Genomic DNA, 20,195 nt, shown 5'->3' with positions numbered 1-20,195 from the left:
CACTCCTGCGACCCTTGTGAGGATAAGCAGCTCAGAAAAAGGATGGATGAATGGATACATAGGCCTAGGTACACCCTTTGCATTGTAAATCAAGAACCAATGTCCATCTGGTCCATCAAAAATGGGCCGGTGTCACGGGCAAGGGTAGACCCCAAATGCAAAAGTCCAAGTGAAGAACATGATTTAGAATGGGAGACTTAATCCAAGCTGGGGTCATTACACATGAAGGCAGTCCAAAAAGGAGACAGTACAAAAACACGAAGCAAAAGGCAAGGTCCAAAAAAAGAGAAACGAAACTATGAGGTACTAGAATGTTGAGACGTGGCACCGAGACACATACACTTAACACAAGGAACCCGTGTACTGACACAATGAACTGTCCACTCATGAGAAGACAGCTGTGGCTTAAATGCATGACATATTGAACATTAACAAGGGACAGGTGAGGAGGCTGCTGCCAGTAGCAGAGCTGTGCGAGGCAGTGGCATGACCACATTCCTAACAGTACCCACCTACCCCCAAGGTGAGGATCGCAGACATGAGAAAACAAACAAAAAACAAAATACGAACCCAGGGTGGGTGGAAGGGGGCCAAAATTGCAATAAACAATGATCTCAGTTTTGTTGTGGATAAGATGAAGAAAATTTTGGCTTATCCAGTTACAGTGAAGAAAATAAGTATTTGAACACAATATTCCAGGTTCTCACACTTAGAAATCATGGAGTGGTCTGAAATTTTCATTGTAGGTGCATGTCCGCTGTGAGAGAGAGAATCTGAAAAGAAAAATCCAGAAAATCACAATTTGTGATTTTTTTCTAACGATTTATTTGTGTGATACAGCTGCAAATAAGTATTTAAACACCTGTCTATCAGCTACAATGCTGACCCTCAAAGACCTGTTAGTCCCCCTTTAAAAGTCCACCTCCACTCCATGTATTATCCTGAGTCAGCTGCACCTGCATGAGGTTGTTAGCTGCATAAAGACACCTGTCCACCCCATACAATCTGTAAGAGTCAAACTTGTAACATGGCCAAGACCAAAGAGCTGTCCAAAGACACCAGGACAAAATTGGACAACTCCACACAGCTGGAAAGGGCTACGGAGAAATTGCCAAGCAGCTTGGTGAAAAAAGGTCCACGATTGGAGCAATCAGTAGAAAATAGAAGAAGCTAAACATGACGCTCAATCTCAATCGGAGTGGAGCCCCATGCAAGATATCACCTTGTAGGGTCGTAATCATCCTTAGAAGTGTGAGGAATCAGCCGGGGACTACACGACAGGTCAATGACCTGAAAATAACTGGGACCACTGTTTCCAAGGTTACTGTTGGTAATACATTAAGACGTCATGGTTTGAAATTATACATGGCATGGAGGGTTCCCTGTTTAAACGAGCACATGTCAAGGCCCATCTTAATTTTGCCACTGACCATTTGGATGATACAGAGAAGTCATGAGAGAATGGTTTTTGGTCAGATGAGACCAAAATTGAACTTTTTGGTTATAATTCCACTAGCCATGTTTGGAGGAAGACGAATGATGAGTTTCATCCCAAGAACACCATCCCTGCTGTGAAGCATGGGGGGGTGGTCGCATCATGCTTTGGAGGTTGTTTTCTGCACATGTGACAGGACGACCGCACTGTAGTAAGGAGAGGATGACCGCAGCCACGTTTTGTGAGATTTTGGGAAACAACCTCATTCCCTCAGTCAGAGCATTGAAGATGGGTCATGGCTGGGTCTTTCAACATGACAATGACCCGAACCACACAGCCAGGAAAACCAAGGAGTGGCTCTGTAAGAAGCATATCAAGGTTCTGGCATGGCCTAGCTGGTTTCCAGACTAAACCCAATAGAAAATCTTTGGAGGGAGCTGAAACTCCGTGTTTCTCAGCGACAGCCCAAAAATCTGTCTGATCTCGAGAAGATCTGTGTAGAGTGGGCCAAAATCCCTCCTGCAGTGTGTGCAAACCTGGTGAACAACTACAGGAAATGTTTGACCTCTGTAATTGCAAACAAAGAAATATTAACATTGTTTTTCTCAGTTGTTCAAATACTTATTTGGACCAGTATCACACAAATCATTAAAAAAAAAAAAAAAAAAAAATCATACATTGTGATTTCTGGATTTTACTTTTTAGATTATCTCTCTCTAAGTGGACTTACACCTACGATGAAATTTTTAGACCCCTCCTTGATTTCTAAGTGTGAGAACTTGGAATATAGCAAGGTGTTCAAATACTTATTTTCTTCACTGTATTTATCTGCTTGAGACAGTGGCAAAACAGCAACAATTGAACTACAGTCATCTGGAGACACGGCCACATTAATTGGGTGTCATCTGCATTGCTATGATCGACAAAACTAAAGTTCTGGAAATTTGGACCCAACAATAGAATATACAGGCTGAACAGGAGAGGTCCAAGAACTGACACTTTGTGGACCCCAGATGCCAGGGGTGCTCAATGGCGTCGATTGCGAGGCAGTCTTGGTTGATCACAATACGGCATGCCAAAATAAATAAATAAATAAACGTCAGCCAATGTTCCCCCTAAACTGCGCGCGTGCGCAATTGTGCATCGCTGATGCAGTCTCTTCACAGATATTTCTGCGTCGCAGAAAAAAAAAAATCCAATGCAAATAAAAGTATAACATACAGCTTTTCAGTTTGTGGCATTTTGCAATGTGATTCAATGAGTGTGGGATGATTGGTTGTTACATCAATGGCACAATTCACATATGTACTGTAAAAAATGAAAAGAAGCCACTGGTTTCTTTCAGGCATTACATGGAACTTTCTCTAACAGTGACCGTTGCTCCGCCACACTTTCTTTTTGCTAATTTACCTTACACCCGCCCCCCATCCCCACTCATAAAGACGTACACTCATAATTACAAATGTTAAAAGAAATGCTGTTGTTTTAAGATGCAATGACTGTCAAACTATGTGAATAATCGAAGAAAAAGTTTTCAAACTGAATGAGTTTCTCTTTTAGAGTGAGAAATGGTCTGGTCGAGAAGTAGAAAGTGAGATGATGTGTAATTTTAAAATCCCACCTTGGCACAGCCTGATCCAGGGTGAAAGCACAGACAAGCTGTGAACAAAAAGCTAATTCTGTATTTTAAATATACATATACATTTATATGTAGTATAATATGTCACATAACATTAATAACATAACATTGGGAGCATCATCACCAAATCCCCCCGCACCCTCATTCGTCGGTAGCTTGTGAGAGACCGGCTGCTTGAAAAGTAGATCTTGGGGTAAAAAAGTCTGGGCACCCCTGCCATACGCTATTGCCATTTGTTGAGATTGAGCAACTTCAAATGATGACAAAGTAGCTCCTTTCCTCCAGGTAAGACGTGAAACATTTACTCAAACATTTACTCCAATCCAACCTGTGCAGCAGTATATTGTGATCTACGTTATCAAAAACTGCATTGAGCTCCAACAACACCGAAAGAGAAACCTTTCCTGAGTAGGTATTCATTCTTATATCATTTGGCACTTGGATAAGAGCAGATCCTATATTGTGGTAGGTTCGAGAACCTGATTGAAATTTGTCAAAAAGTCCATTCAAATTCCAGAAATTGAGAGTGGATTAAAAATTACAAAATTGAGATGGTCTCTTGACTGCTCACATGGAATCGTTCAGTGCTCTGTTTTGAAGAAGAGGCTTAAAAGCAGCTACTTTAAGAGCTTTAGAAAACTCGTCAGACTGAAGTGAGTAATTTATTATTTGTTACAAAACAGATAGTGATTTCACAAAAGTTTTGAAAAAGTAAGATGGTATTTAGAAAAAAAAAAAAAAAAAAAAAAAAAAAAAAAAGAGTATTAAACAACTGCAGCTCATTCAGAATGCTGCAGCTCGCTTTCTGACCAAAACAAAGCGGTCTGAGCATATAACTCCAATCCTAAAGTCCTTGCACTGGCTTTCAGTCAGTTCTAGAATAGATTTTAAAGTTATGTTACTTGTCTATAAATCACTAAATGGTTTAGGTCTGAATACATGGAAGAAATGCTTACGGAATACAAACCAAGTAGAGCTCTGGGATCGACTGACTCAGGTCAAATAGTGGAGCGCAAAGTCCAAAGTAAACATGGTGAAGGAGCATTTAGCTATTATGCTGGACATAAATGCAACAAGTTGCCAACAGAGGTGAGGTCAGCCCCAAGTGTGAATGTGTGAACTCTTCTTTTTTCTCATGCTTTTTAGAATATATCCATTTTTTTATCATATCACTTGCACTGTATGCGGTTTTGTCTTTTTTTAAATATTTTGTTTGTCATTTTTATTGTTTTCATGCCATTTTAAATGTTTTATCTCTTTGTTTTCAAATGCCTTTAATCATGTAAAGCACATTGAATTACCTCGTGTATGAAATGCGCTATACAAATAAATTTACTTTGCTTTCCTTTGGTTTGCTTTGCTGTGCTTTAGTCAATCTCGTTGATGGTTTTAGCTGTTGAAGTTTTCTCTGTCGGGTAACCCTCAACTGGTTGCCAGCTAATTGCAGGGCACATGGAGACAGACAGTCCATCTATCCGTCCGTCCATCCATCCATCCATCCATCCATCCATTTTGTACTGCTTTTACGGGTCGGGTCATGGGGGAAGTAGCTTCAGCAGGGATACCCAGACTTCCCTTTCCCCAGCCACTTCTTCCAGCTTTTCTGGAGGGTCCAAAGCCAGCCAAGAGACATAGTCTCTCCAGCGTGTTCTGGGTCGTCCCCGGGGTCTCTTTCCGGTGGGACATGCCCAGAATATCTCCCCAGGGAGGCGTCCGGGAGGCATCTGAATCAGACGCCCCATCCACCCCATCTGGCTCCTCTCATTGCGAAGGAGCAGCAGCTCAACATGGAAGCCCCTCCTGGATGACCGAGCATCTCACCCTATCTCTAAAATAGAGCCCAGACACCCTGCGGAGGAAACTCATTTCGGCCGCTCGTATCCGGGATCTTGTTCTTTCAGTCACGACCCACAGCTCGTGCCCATAGGTGAGTGTAGGAATGTAGATCGACTGGTAAATTGAAGGCTTTGCCTTTCAACTTAACTCCCTCTTTACCACAACAGTTGCACTCACAATCACATCAAGTCGCAATTTTGAGTCTCCAATTATTGCTGCATGGTTTTGGGGAGTGGGAGGAAACAGGAGTGCCTAGAGAAAACCCACAATAGCACAGAAAGAACATGCAAACTCCACACAGGCGGGGGCGGGATTAAATCTGGGTCCTCAGAACTGTGAGGCCAACGCTTTACAGCTAATCCACCATGCCAGTTTTATTATGTTTTATTTGTTTTTCAACAAATCTTTCAACAAACTGTACAATAGTTGTTATATTGCATATCTGCTTGCAGTTATTTTACCTTGAGTTCTAATTGCAAAACAAGTTACACATCTATTCTGTGGTAGATATGTGATGACAGATGGGGAAATTATGTAATGGACTCATGTTAATGCAATTATATATTTATCTGCCTTCATTTTGAGCTCACTGTTCTACTTTATTTTAGCACTGTTGGATGCTTCCAGATCTACCCTTGTCACCTTTTCATCATTATCGATTGTTGCTTTTTCTTTAATGTTGTCTTTATTTTTTGCTCATCTTAATCCATGCAACTGGGACAACAATATAGTTATTTCCTCTTCTTTTTCACAAATACAATGAGTAGCACGTTTTGCCAAATCAAGTATTAAAGCTCATTAGAGGGACAGCCAAAGTTGGATGCTTTGGAGACAAGGTGAGAGAGAGCAGACTTCAATGGTTTGGACATGTTCAGAGGCTAGAGAGTGAGTATATTGGGAGAAGGGTGCTGAGGATGGAGTTTCTAGGCAAAAGAGCGAGAGGAAGACCAAAGAAAAGGTGGATGGATGTTGTGAGGGAAGACATGAGGACAGTGGGTGTTAGAGAGGAGGATGTACGAGATAGGCTTAGATGGAAAAAGATGACACGCTGTGGCGACCACTAACGGGACAAGCCGAAAGAAAAATAAAAAGAAGAAAGGTCTAACCCAGAGGAAATTTGTGTCTATCATACAAATGTAACTAAAGTATCATAAAACATATTTTAAAAATTCTCAACAGAAATGAAACAAATTAGCATCAAAGTCAGTCTCAAGATTTTGTTCGAAATGTCACTTAGATTCGGCAAATTCCGGTACTCTCCGGAATGTAATGTCACGTCACGACAACATTTAGCCAGAAAGTGAAAAAGCTAGCAACGATAATAAGGAAGTGTGTTGCATATGGCTGTTTTGCGTCAAACGTACATGAATGGCTGAAACATGAACGGATAGGCAGGTTATGGACCAGGTTTGTGAAGACAAAAGTGAGCACATTGGACTTACAAATCAAAGCGGACAGTAATATGTTCCAAGCATTTCACAGAGGACTGCTTTGAAAACCCAGTACAGCAGTCACTGGGCTTCGGTACCAAGTAAGTACGTACGTGTTCAATTGTTTTATATTGACAAATATCCACCTCGTTTTAAATGTAAGTACAATACCCATACAGTTATATATGTAAGCTAATATCCATATCTGTGTGATGTTTAGGGGGTGACGAAATTTGGACACTGTATAAAGTTAGTGCGCTGTTGACGCTGAGGTCTTCCTGAAATTCGACTATGATGGTGTCGCCAAATCCTGTCCTTGTGTTGCATTCGACGCTCAGACAGTCCCACCGGTTCGAAGATATATGGGTGAATTACAGCTGCATGGGATGTTTTTCCGAACATGGTAAGAATAGGAAAATTCCTCCTCTTCAGTTCCTATCTCTTCCACAGAGCATTCTGTAGATTATTGGTTGTTTGTCACTGTCCCAAGGAGGGGCATACGCCTCTCCTAGGTGTTATGGGTTGGGTCCCTTATCTATGTTCTATTTACCTGCGGGAGTCTATGTGTAGTGTAGCTGCTCACTATGTTCCATGTCCTTGGAGTTCGATAAACACTCATTGCTTCAGAAACCTGTGTGATCTCTTATGCACGCACAAGAAGCCAGTAGCATTCACACATTCCATTAAAATTTCTTCATCACTGCTGTCTGTCTTCTTTAGATCCCACTCGTGTGTATGATTGTCTGTGTAGGAAGCCATTTCTGTACTGGGCTTGTCTGTGCGTGACGTCACACAGAAGCAGCTTCAACAGAGCCTCAGTTTGAAACAGACAGGGGAGGCATCCGGATTATAAAGAAAATGTGCACTTTGGCGCTAATTTAATTTTATTTCTGCTGTGTTGAAAATTTAAAAAAAATTATGAAATTTGAGCTACATTTGCATGATAGACAAATAAAATACATTTCCTGTGGATTAGACCTTTGAAATACATCAACATTAAGAGCTTCTCCTTTGTCATTGATATGCGTCCACAGTCCTGCTGCTAAAATATCCAAAGTATTCCAAAAGAGAAAACACAGTCATATATAAAGCAAAAGGAGTTGCATGCATCTTTTCCTTTCTATTGACATAGAATTTAACATATCCTTCACTATTCATCTTTATTTTCGTAAAAATGTTAATTATTTCCTGACAAATCAATTAATATATTGACACAGTTCTCAGTAAGAAGCAGTTGTATGAGTCATTTTTGGAGATGATAAAGAATATATGCCGAGTTGTATTGTGATATTGTCTGGTTACATTTGTTGCTGCAATGTATTTTTGCTTAGAGACCCATTGCTTGACGGTACAATAACGTGACTGGTTAGAGCAGACATGTCCAAAGTCCGGCCCCCGGGCCAATTGCGGCCCGTGGACAAATTTTTACCGGCCCGCGGCCTCTATCATGAAATCAATAATATGCGGCCCACCAGCACTGTTGACCACAGTATAAAATACATCTGTACAAAAAGCTATTTTTCATATTTTTCATTTCACCAGAAGATGGCAGTAGCCCTGTGGCCGCACTCTGGCCGCCGTGACCCTTGACCTTGCGTGATCGTTTCAGCCCAGCCCATTTCTAACATGGCGTCTGTAAACAAAAAAAGGAAAGTTGACCGCGAGGGCCGCCGCTTCCAGGACAAGTGGAAATTTGAGTATTTTTTCACTGAAATACGAAACAACTGTGTCTGCCTAATTTGCCAAGAGACTGTGGCTGTTTTCAAGGAATTCAACATCAAGAGGCACTACCAGACGAAACATGCTAGCTACGACAAGCTAACTGGGAACAAACGCGGTGAAAAAGTGAAGCAACTGGAAGCTGTTTTAACGGCACAGCAAAGCTTTTTCACAAGAGTCCGTGAGTCAAATGAAAATGCCACAAAGGCAAGCTACGAAGTGGCAACGCTGATTGCAAAGCACTGCAAACCTTTCACTGAGGGTGAATTTATTAAAGACTGTGTAATGAAAATGGTTGAGAAAATTTGTCCCGCGAAGAAGCAAGAGTTTGCCAATATTTGCCTGGCTCGTAATACTGTGGTACGGAGAATTGAAGACGTTTCATTAGATATTAAGAGACAGTTAGAGGCAAAAGGAACTGAGTTTGACTTTTTCTCGTTAGCGTCCGATGAAAGCACGGATGCGTCCGACACCGCTCAGTTACTGATGTTTTTAAGAGGAGTGGACAATGACATGAACGTGAGTGAAGAGCTTCTGGACCTCCAGAGTCTGAAGGGCCAAACAAGAGGAACGGATTTATTTGTTTCTGTTTGTTCCACCGTAGATGACATGAAACTACAGTGGAATAAAGTCACCGGGATTATTACGGGTGGCGCACCTGCCATGGCTGGCGAGCGGAGTGGATTATCAAGCCTTGTCTGTAACAAAGTCAGCGAAGAAGGAGGCAGCGCTATTAAACTCCACTGTATTATTCATCAAGAAGTTCTCTGTGCCAAATATATGAAATATGATAATGTTATGAAACCGGTGATAAAGACTATTAATTATATTCGCTCCAAAGCGCTGTGCCACCGCCAGTTTCAACAGTTTCTTCTCGACATCCAGGCTGAATACGGAGATGTTTTGTATCACACCGACGTAAGGTGGCTCAGTCGGGGGTCTGCGCTGCAGCGCTTCTTCTCTCTCAGGGAGGAAATTGGACAATTCTTGACTGAAAAGGGACAACCCATGCCACAATTAAATGATCCTGTTTGGCTGGCTGATTTGGGATTTTTAGTTGACATAACGCGACATCTGAATGCGCTGAACACAAGCCTTCAAGGGCAAAATGCAGTGGTAAGCCAACTGTATTCACACATCAAAGCCTTTCGGACCAAGCTGCTACTTTTCCAAAGACACCTGTCACAGGCGCAGCCCAATACCGCACATTTCCCGTCGCTGCAGGAAATTGTGACCAGTTTCCCACAGATCAATATCAGTGCGCAAATGACAAAGTATGCAGCAGACATCTCATCTCTGGTTGAGGAGTTTCAGCAGCGCTTTCGGGACTTTGCAGCTATTGAAAAGGAGATCACGCTTTTTTCCTCTCCTTTCTCCGTGGACCCTGATGACGCTCCAGACCACCTGCAACTGGAGCTCATTGAGCTGCAGTGTGACGCCGAGCATCGCAGTCGGCACCAACAGCTCCCTCTTGTCAACTTCTACCGCCAGCTGGATGAAGGCAGGTTCCAAGCAATTCGGACATTTGCTAAGAAAATGCTGAGCTTGTTTGGCTCCACATACATGTGCGAGAAGACATTCTCCGTTATGAACATTATCAAGAGCCGCATGAGGACGAGACTGAGTGACTCTCACCTGCGTGACGTCTTGCGCATCAAAACCACTGCTCTTGAGCCAGACATGGACTACATAGTGCAGTCAAGATCCCAGTATCACCCTTCACATTAGTGCAGGCAAGACCTTTGTTAAGTCCTCTGAGTTGAATAAATTATTAAATCTCAGTTAATTAATTTTTTTGTGATGGTCAAAATCACAGTTTGAATATGCAGTGATCATTGTTTTGTTTTCAGCACTTTTCCTACAGTGAGGATATAATAGTGAATAATATGTAATGTTTCACATGAACTTAGATATCCTTTATAGTTTTCTTAATTTTTTGTGGTTTGTGATTTCGGTAAAAACCTAAATGTAAAAAAAAATGTAAAAGTAAAAGTATGCCATTTGTAATTAAATTTAAAAAAATCCCAAAAAGTTAATTTGTATTTAATGTTAATGGTTCAAAGAATGTCAGGCTAAATAGTCGGCCCCCACACATTTTCACCTTACCAAATCTGGCCCTCTTTGCAAAAAGTTTGGACACCCCTGGGTTACAGCATTAAGATCATAGTTCTGAGCACTGGGGTTCAAATCCCAGCCCTGCCTCTGTGAAGTTTGCATTTTGTCCTTGTGCCTGCTAGGTTTTCTTTGGGCACTCCGGTTTCCTTCCAAATCCCAAAAGCATTAATTCATTGGAGACTCTAAATTGCCCTTCAGTATGATTTTTAGTGTGGTTGTTTGTCCCCGTGTGCCCAGCGATTGGCTGGCAAACAGTTCAGGGTGTATCGCGCCTTCTGCTTGAAGATAGCTGGAAAAGGCTCCATCAGTCCTGCGACCCTTGTAAAGTTAAGTGGTTCAGAAAATTGATGGATACCCATTGCTTAAAGGGTTATATCACTGAGACCCCGATGCTGTTTTTTGGGCTGTTGATGGCATTTTGTATCGTTTTCAGCATTAGGCTTAAACAGACTTCCCTAAGGCAAACCCAGAGGCAATTCTTGCATCAGAGGTTTAGGAGTGCTGGGATTTGTTATAAAGCACATGCCCCCCACCCAACCCCCAATATGGGCCAGAAACACCTGTCAATATGCTATTCAGTTGCACCTTTGCTTTATTACATGACACAAATACCTTCTTGTTATGCATTTCAAACAGAGAACTGTGGTACTGCCTGACTACGTGAATCGCTACCTCCAAAAAAAAAAAAAATGTCAGCCTGATGTTAGCCTGCCATCAACTCCTGCCTAACAATATACAGTCACTGATAGCTAAATCCAGCAAAAATGAGTCCCAGTAATAATAATGGAAAAAGCAGGTTGGTTTTGTGGTTAAAGTTATCCATATCATGGTTTTGGCCATTTACGTCATATTGGTCTGGCTATATTTAGTGCTCAGAGCTTACTTGAAGAGAGTGGGAGGGATTATAGCAAACCAATTTGAGGCAAATTGGGAAAGGTGCGAGGGGGAGGGGTTGCTGTATTTTTGTCGAAATATTATGTTGCAACCAAGTACTGTGGCTTGATACTTTTAATTTTCCAACGTCAATATGTGTCAACCTGGGTTGTTTAAAAACAAATACAATACGAAAACAAATAATTAAAACAATATGATACAATAATCCCTTGTTGAACGTGGAGGTTAGTTCTCGACCACCCTGCAACAGGTGAAAGCAATGAAGATGTGACTAACAATTGTTTTGATGATTTTATATGTATTTTAAAGCTGTATGAACCTCCCTGGACTCCTGGTAATCTTAACATTTCTATTACTCTCCACCATATTCTTATAAACACTTTATGTGCTGTCCTCACGACACGTTACTATGTGAAGCTAGACAGCCAGCGAACTTATAAAGAAACTCCGTACACAAGGCGTTATTTTCTTGATTTTATGGAGGTCTCTTGTGGTAAATGAATTAACAAATTTGTAACAGAAAGATACAGAAAAATACACATTACACTGTGCACTGTGTGCCATTTTGCAAAGTACAGGTAGCTATCTTATATATGCTTTAACAATAGCTGTTTCAATGATCACTTATATCGAGCTCTCAAAAAAAAACACAATTGTGATCTCAACCTAATGTGTGTGAACATCCAATACTTACAAAGACGAAGGTTTCCCAAGGTTCAAATGTTTAGAAGACATTCAATGTAGTTATGAGTTGCCTTCCAACTTAAAGCGCCACTTTCATGAAATGCAGGATTTTTAGTATGTTATTAATAAAAAAAAAACGGCAGCCGATATGGACCCATGCGTTTTTTTTTTTTAACCACAAAACATGATTTTGACGCATACAGCTTTATGTAACTCCCGCCATGAAAATCCTCTCTTTGTTATCGAGAAGAAGTAGGAAGTGACGTACAGGACAGGACCACCCTCAAGTGGACTTGTTTGTTTCGATTAGTTGTACCTCTGGGAAGATAGCTCGTTGTTCCTTTGTGTTAGCCAAAATGCCGGCTCGTTGCATTGCTGGACATTTGTTGAACACTCGGTAGGATGGATTTACCCTTAATAAGTTTGCATGAGACCCGGTTCAGCTTTAAAAATGGATTGCACGGGTGCAGAGGACGAGAGCTTGGTGGGTTCCAAATGACAGGTACGTGTGTATACAGCTACTAAAAAAATATTAGTTTGGGACGGACCACGTAATCGGCCTCTCATAATGTAACAGATCTGCGTACGTATGACAGGCGTGCTAAATGTGTCGATGTGCGCGTCGGACTGCGTCGGGCTGCTGGGTCGCTCCGCCAGCAAAGGCTGGGCGTCGGGCCCGCAAACGGCGGCAGCTGTGAACAACGCTGCAGACAATGTCGAACTCAGCCGCGTGCGAAAACAACGCCATAAAGCGCCCTGGCTCGACGGTGTTGTTCATCGTGGACGGCAGCGGCTATGATCAACGCCCTAAAGCAGCCCAGCTCGGCTCCGTGATAAACCACTTCGGTGCCGAAAATGAGCCACACTGGCTGAGGCGCCGCGTTCGTATACAGCTACTGTACCACGTAATCTGTCTCTCATAATGTAACAAAAGATCCGCGTACGTATGACAGGCGTGCTAAATATGTCGATGTGCACGTCGGACGGTGTCGGGCTGCTGGGTCGCTCCACCAGCAAAGGCTGCACGTCGGGCTCGCGAACGGCGGAAGCTGTGAACAACGCTGCAGACAATGTCGAACTCAGCCGTGTGCGACGACAACGCCATAAAGCGCCCCGGCTCGACTGTGTTGTTCATCGTGGACGGCGGCGGCTATGAAAAACCCCCTAAAGCAGCACGGCTCACCTACGTGATAAGCCACCTTGGCGCTGACAATGAGGCACACCGGCCAGCTGAATCTCCGCTGCGGAAATGGATCGGACGGGGAAGCGGTTTGGCCGTGTTCGCGTATCATCTGAATATGGCTCGAAACAATAGTGTAATATTGCCCCGGTAACTTCACTCGGTTGTGTGATGTTTTCCTTTTTGAAAAGAGCTTCCGTGTCAGAATACAGGCTAGGCCAGCCAAAAACAACGATGGCCGCACGATTGTCGACACAGACGCCGGAAAGGGTTGACGAGACTTTGACCGCCCAAAGGTGGTGTGGATTTGCTGCCGACAAGCACATTCGTCATGAAATCCAGTTTGATTCTTTAATCCTCACCAGTGTCTATATTTCGCTGAAGATAATATGAATGCCGGAGTGTGAATGCTTGCTGAGAAAGTAAACAAACTTGAAAAAACACCCAGATTCACCCCTAATTTTTCTTGGGGATTTGAACAATTCTAAATTCACCCACTAATTCCCTAAATACAAGCAATGCATGGACTCTCCTACCAGGGAAACCAACATTCACACACACGTATGCACGCACACACACTTGTGCACACAGGGGAGGCACGGTGGCGCAGCTGTAAAGCGTTGGGCTCACAGTTCTGAGGTCCCGGGTTCAATCCTGGACACGCCTGTGTTACACATTAAAGAATGCGGTTACCCAATTCTTAGTGCAGCATATTAAAGAGTTCCGTTCTTATCGTGGAGAAACAAACCAAAACCATATTTAAGTCAGAACGGCAAGGGTAGAAACACTTCCATGCCGTACATGTAAAACATGTCTAAAGAAAAATGGTAACAGGCAGCAACAGAGCCTTTACTGCTGCGACTACTACCACTAATAATAATAATATTAGAGAAGTTGGAAAAATAGTTGGCATATCTGCCTCACAGTCTTGAGGTCCTAGGTTCACATCAAGTATTCCTTTGTGGAGTATGCATGTACCCCCCTTGCCTGCAATGGGTTTCTCTGGGTACTCCGGTTTCCTCCCACATTCAACAACATGCATGGTAAACTGTAAATTGTGCGTAGGGGTGAATGGGAGTGTGATTGATTGTTGGTCTGTAGTTGCCCTGCAGTTGTCTACACCCAGTTCAGGGGGTACCAAACCTCTTGCCCACAGTCAGCTGGAATAGAATCCAGCATCCTATGATGCTAATGAGAATAAATGGATAATAATAATAATAACTGACCATTTCAGAATATGTGTAAACATAAAGTACCAGAATACTTCCAGGTGTCAGAAAAGTTAATGACCTGAACTGAAAAGATGACAAAAACTTGTTACAGTGGTGTTACACTTTAAAGACTGGAGTCACCCAATTCTTTGTGCAGCATATTAAAGTTGTTTATTTTATTTCTGTAAACAGCACAGAATACACATTTAGCTCACAGCACATAAATAGCGTCCGCTAACAGCTCTCACACACTATACATTTCCCTGTACTGCAGCTTCTTCTGCGAATTAAATCACACAACTAATAAATGTACTGAACAAAACTCTTTGAAACAATACTTCAAATAAGTACTGTAATTCTAATTCCGGTGTTCAAGTACATATAGAAATCACATATGGCAAGTTAAACATCGTAAATAAAACAGCCAGATTAAACATAAAAATCACTCAATCAAACACTCTTGCCGATCTTTCGCTCTTATTGTGGAGCAACAGGAAGTTCCACACTCTCTTCCTGTTCCATGCTTTTTTTTTAGTGCGGGCTTTATCATGTTCAATTACCGTGTCAAAATTTAGAAATGCTATACGGGTTCAATAGCAATGCATCTCAAACTCAACAACGACCCCCCAACTCCCGTGTATCTTACATGTAAACAGCTCTCACACACTATATGCTGACCTGTACTGCAACTTCTGCGAATGAGTTGGGCAGCGTCGGCTGACGACTGCAACACAGCGCCCTCTGCTGAAGAATTGCTGTTACTATAAGAATGAACACACTTAAACGAAGCAATTTCACACAAAAGTTGAATTTGAGGGGTAAAGTATTTTAAAAAATGTTGTGTGTTGTGTATTGAGTGGGCCAAAAATAATGTTTATAACCGTACGTTATTTATGTCTTAGCCATTCCACTCTAAACACCATGTGCCACACCTTTGTGGAGTTTGCATGTTCTCCACGTGCCTGCGTGGGTTTTCTACGAGCACTCCGGTTTCCTTCTACATCCCAATTGGACACTCTAAATTGCCCCTAGGTGTGATTGTGAGTGTGGCTGTTTGTCTCAATGTGCCCTGCGATTGGCTGACAACAAATTCAGGGTTTACCCCACCTCCTGCCCCATGACAGCTGGGATAGGCTCCAGCACTCCCCGCAACCCTCGTGAGGATAAGCGGCTAAGGAATACAGTATAAATATCTTCCTCATTTATTTGGAAAGGATAATTAAAAACAAATCAAAAAATGTAACTGAAAAATGTTACTAACATCTTTTCTTAAAATAGCAACCTTCAGAGACAAACCCTGGCACTTACTCCCCTTCTTGCTCAGAGCCTTTATCCGGGTAGGTTAAATGGGGAAATGAAATACTCTTCGTCTAATGTCATTATCCTTCATCTATCAGTAGAAACTGAGTTGTGCTGTTTGCCTCTCTGCTCTCTGGTAACAGTTGCAGCTTATAGGAAAAAAAAATGAGGACCACAAAGCAGAATACCCAGCTCCTGTGGCTATCAAGGAACCACTGTTGTTTACTCAGCACAAATCATGCGGTGGCTGCGGTGCTCCAAAGAAACTGAGGGACCATCAATGATTTCTGGCAGATCTCATTTTTGAGAAAAAGGTCTGCTGTCTGACTAATCCAGATCATCTTTCTTTTTCTCATCTGTCTTTTTGACCTTATTCAACTCAAAACCTCCAAATGAAATAAAGGACATAAAGTTCACGTCTCAGTTTTTTATGGATTAATTCTACCATCCCAGGGGAAAAGTGAGAAAATGAGAAGCATTGTATTGTGTCCTGCCTTCACAAAAATAAACGTGCACTTAACCACTCATTACAGTTCATGAGGGAAGGACTTCTATTACATGAAACCTCAAAGCATCTCTTGCTGAATACGGATACTGTGATAAACGCATTCATGGTAGCACTATCTTGAAGGCAGTCACTGCCTGTGACCAGTGGTGACTCATTAATTTCGGTATAAGTGCATAGAGCAGGGCTCAACAACCTTTTTGAGGCTGAGGGCTACTTCGTGAGCACCGATCGTATGAAGGGCTACGTGACTTGTTGGAAGCAAACTTCAGACTCAGTTCATAACACCTACATAAAATATTTGTGTTTTAATTTATTGGCATCAGTACTGATCATCAGCAGGTGGGTATGGAAGGTCTTTTTCAAATTGATCTCCATTTACTGTCTGTACGAGTGTTTTTTTTTTCTTCTATACTTAAGTATTGAAAGAGCAAATGGCATCAGCTTGAACATTTTTCTATCAAAGAGGTCAGGAGAGAGGTCAGTGATTTTCAACAGAGTTCCGTTCTTATCGTGGAGAAACAAACCAAAACCATATTTAAGTCAGAACGGCAAGGGTGGAAACACTTCCATGCCTTACATGTAAAACAGTGTAATGAAAAACAGGAACAGGCAGTAACAGAGCCTCTACTGCTACTTCTACTACTACTACAACGACTAATAATAATAACATTAGAGAAGTTGGAAAAATAGTTGATCGATCTGCCTCCCAGTCCTGAGGTCCTAGGTTCACATCAAGTATTTCTTTGTGGAGTATGCCTGTTCTCCCCTTGCCTGCAAAGGGTTTCTCTGGGTACTCCGGTCTCCTCCCACATTCAACAACATGCATGGTAAACTGTTAATTGTGCGTAGGGGTGAATGGGAGTGTGATTGATTGTTGGTCTATATGTTCCCTGCGCTTGTCTACACCTAGTTCAGGGGGTACCTATTGCCCGCAGCCGGTTGGAATAGAATCCAGCATCATATGATGCTAATGAGAATAAAAGGTGTGGAAAATGAATGGATAATAATAATAATAATAATAACTTACCATTTCAGAATGTGTGTAAACATAAAGCACCAGAATACTTCCAAGTGTCAAAAAGGTGAATGAGCTGCACTGAAAAGATGACAAAAACTTGTTACAGTGGTGTTACACTTTAAAGACTGGAGTCACCCAATTATTTGTGCAGCATATTAAAGTTGTTTATTTTATTTCTGTAAACAGCACAGAATATATGTTTAGCTCACAGCACATAAATAGCATCCGCTAAAAGTTCTCACATACGATAAGTTTCAGTGTACTACAGCTTCTTCTACGAATGTGAAGTACATGGCCTACAAGCTAACAAATGTACTGAACAAAACTCTTAGAAACAATAATTCAAACAAGTGAGTTCTATTCTAATTCCGGTGTTCAACAAAATAGAGAAATCATATGTGACACGTTAAACACTGACAATAATACAGCTGGATTAAACAAAAATCACTCAAACACTCCTGCCGAGCCTTCACTCTTATTGTGAAGGAACAGGAACTTGCACACTCTTTTCCTGTCCCATAGTTCTTTTTAGCGCGGGCTTTATCATGTTCAATTAACGTGTCAAACCCTAGAAATACTATACAAGTTCGACAGCAATGCATCTCAAACCCAGCAACGACCCCCAACCACCACCACCACCACCACTCCAGTGTATCTTACCTGTAAACAGCACAGAATACACGTTCAACTCATAGCACATTAATAGCATCTGCGAACAGTTCTCACACACGATCCATTTCAATGTACTGCAACTTCTTCTGCGAATGAGCTGGGCAACGTCGGCTGGCGGCTGAAACACAGCGTCCTCCACTGGCGAATTTCTGTTTTATAAGAACGAACACCCTGAAACAAAGCAAATGTTAAAACATCTCCAGTCACACAAGAGTGGAATTTGAGGGGTAAAGTATTTTTACAAAATATTCTGTGTGTTGTGTAGTGGGTGGGCAAAAAATAATAATGTTTATAACTGTAGATGTTATTCATGTCCAAACACCATGCGCCACACTCTCCCCCACAAGTTTTAATGTCTCCCGACATTCTAATCCAATGATTCCCAAACGGTTTGCCGGGGTACATTAGTGTGCTGTGAGCATTCTTCAGGTGTGCTGTGGGAAGTTGACCAATTTTATGTAATTGATAAACATTTATTTCCAAGACATAATGTATCTTTATTCATCCATTTGTGCCAGTGAGGCACAATGACAGACAGAACAAAAAAAAAATCCTCTTCTATTAGATGGCAGGAAGTACATACAGTAATAAAACTATCCATTTTTGGTGACATTTACTTTTGTTGGTGTGCCGTGGGGTTTTTCAATTGTAAAATACGTGCCTTGGCTCTATAAAGGTTGGAAATCACTGTTCTAATCATTAACACACCAAGGTCACCATAAACATGTCTGCTCATTATACTGAGTCTCCATTACTTGGCATTTTCTTGAGATCAGTGATGGCTACCCTTGAGTCTCATAGCTTAATGTGTGGGTGTGCTCGTACCAACTGGGGTGACTGCTCTCCTGACTCACTGCATTCAGGTGTCGCAGATGTTGCTTGGACTGGTTCATGTTGGGTAACTAAGACATTAGCGACCCCTTTGCTCTGTCGTGTCACATCCTCTTCACCTTGTAGTGGCACATCCTCTTCGTAATGAAGTGGCACATCCTCGTTTGGAGATGGGGAACCCAATGGAGGCCGGAAAGGTTCGGCCTCAGGATTCAGCACTGTCTCTGTTGTTTTTTCCCACCGGACCAGAGATGCCACTGGTAGACGCCGCCGCTGTCGTCATCCTCTGAGCTGCTGCCTGACGCTGTCTGCTGCTGCTGGTCCTGGTGTGATGCCCTCTTTTTCCCTATGGATCTCAGCACCTTTCCCGGCTGCAGTGGAGGCTGTGTTGGAGGCAACTCAAGGGGCAGATGGTCACATGGCAGTAGTAGATTTCTGTGGACCACCCTTTCCCTTCGAATTCCATTTTCTGGGCTGATTTGGTAAATTGGACTATCTTCGCCTTTTCTGTCCTTCACCCTGAAAACTTGGTTCTCCCAGTAGGACTGGATATTTCCTGTCCCTCCTCTCTGGGTGAAATTTCAGAGAAGGGCACAATCACCTGGTTGAAGGTCTTGGCCAAGCACTTTCTTGTCATAGTTGACTTTTCTACCGGCTGCTCCTTTATTTGCATTTTTAGCAGTAATCTGGTAGGCCTCCTGCATTTTCTCTTTCCACTGAGTCACATAGTCCTCGTAACTTCCATGAGCGTTGTCATGTTCAATGCTAAAGAGGAGGTCAATTGGCTGGCAAGGTGAACGTCCAAAGATGAAGTAATAAGGGGTGTAGCCCATACTCTCGTTCTTTGTCCAGTTGTATGCATGGACCACCTTGGACAGTGACTCCTTCCAATCCTTCTTTTCCTCTTCCTCCAAGGTGCGGAACATGGAGTGGAGAGTCCGATTGAATTGGTCCACCTGTCCATTCCCCTGAAGGTGATGCAGCGTGGTGTGCGAGCCTTGGATGCCAGAGTGTTCTTTCAGCCTTTCCATCAGTCTGTTCTGGAACTCTCCCCCCATGTCGTGGTGCAGCTTGCTGAGGAAACTAAACTTCCGGGCAAAATCATTGAAGAGTTTGTCAGCCATAGTCTTTGCTGATTTGTTCTTTGTGGCGTAGGCCTGTGCAAAATACGTGAAGTGATCCACAACCACTAATATGTACTCGTAGCCATCTTTGCACTCATACAGATGGATAAAATCAATTGAGACTAGCTCGAATGGATAAGTGGTCAAGATTGGGGTCAGAAGCGCACGGGTCTGCCTACATGTTTTTTTCTTTTTCACACACTCATCGACTTTGGTTACGAAGTGCTCTACGTCCTGATGCATTTGTGGCCAGTAGAACCTTTCTCGAATCAGGTCAAGAGTACTTTCAACCCCCAAGTGATCTATATGTTGGTGCAGTTCTTTGAAGATCAATGGTTGACAGGACTCTGGGACGACTAGCTGTTCTCGTCGAAAGGTCCTATCGTGCATGCCGTCCTCGTCCAAGCTGATTTTGAGCCACTGTTTTAGCAGCGTTGCAACTGCTGGCTTTTCTGCTTTTATTTCCGCCCTACTTGGTCTGTGTGTTTGGCTCTTCTACCACATGACCCGTGCCAGAGCTTCATCCTCTTCCTGAGCCTCATGGATCTGTGATGGAGTGAAAGGTTGACTGATATTGCTGTTTCTGTCTCTTATCAGGTT

At 42.5% G+C, this 20,195-nt stretch overlaps 2 long non-coding RNA genes across 2 annotated transcripts in view; one reads left to right on the top strand and one right to left on the bottom strand.

Moving 5' to 3' along the window:
* Positions 1–17,746, bottom strand: part of LOC133511935 (uncharacterized) — a 33,610-nt gene extending 15,864 nt beyond the window's left edge. Inside the window, exons 1-2 of the long non-coding RNA XR_009798078.1 lie at positions 17,629–17,746; positions 16,978–17,046 (exon numbers count right to left, since the gene is read on the bottom strand). This is a non-coding gene — a long non-coding RNA (uncharacterized LOC133511935). The remainder of the gene's footprint in view (positions 1–16,977; positions 17,047–17,628) is intronic.
* Positions 6,219–16,294, top strand: LOC133511936 (uncharacterized). The gene is made up of 4 exons (XR_009798079.1): positions 6,219–6,441; positions 6,561–6,743; positions 15,422–15,480; positions 15,586–16,294. It is a non-coding gene; the product is annotated as an uncharacterized LOC133511936 (long non-coding RNA).
* Positions 17,747–20,195: the final 2,449 nt, after the last annotated feature.

This window comes from Syngnathoides biaculeatus, chromosome 14, assembly GCF_019802595.1.
Source record: "Syngnathoides biaculeatus isolate LvHL_M chromosome 14, ASM1980259v1, whole genome shotgun sequence".
NCBI lineage: Eukaryota > Metazoa > Chordata > Actinopteri > Syngnathiformes > Syngnathidae > Syngnathoides > Syngnathoides biaculeatus.
Note: the sequence above shows the minus strand (reverse complement) of the source record. Positions and strands in the feature narration are given on the sequence as shown.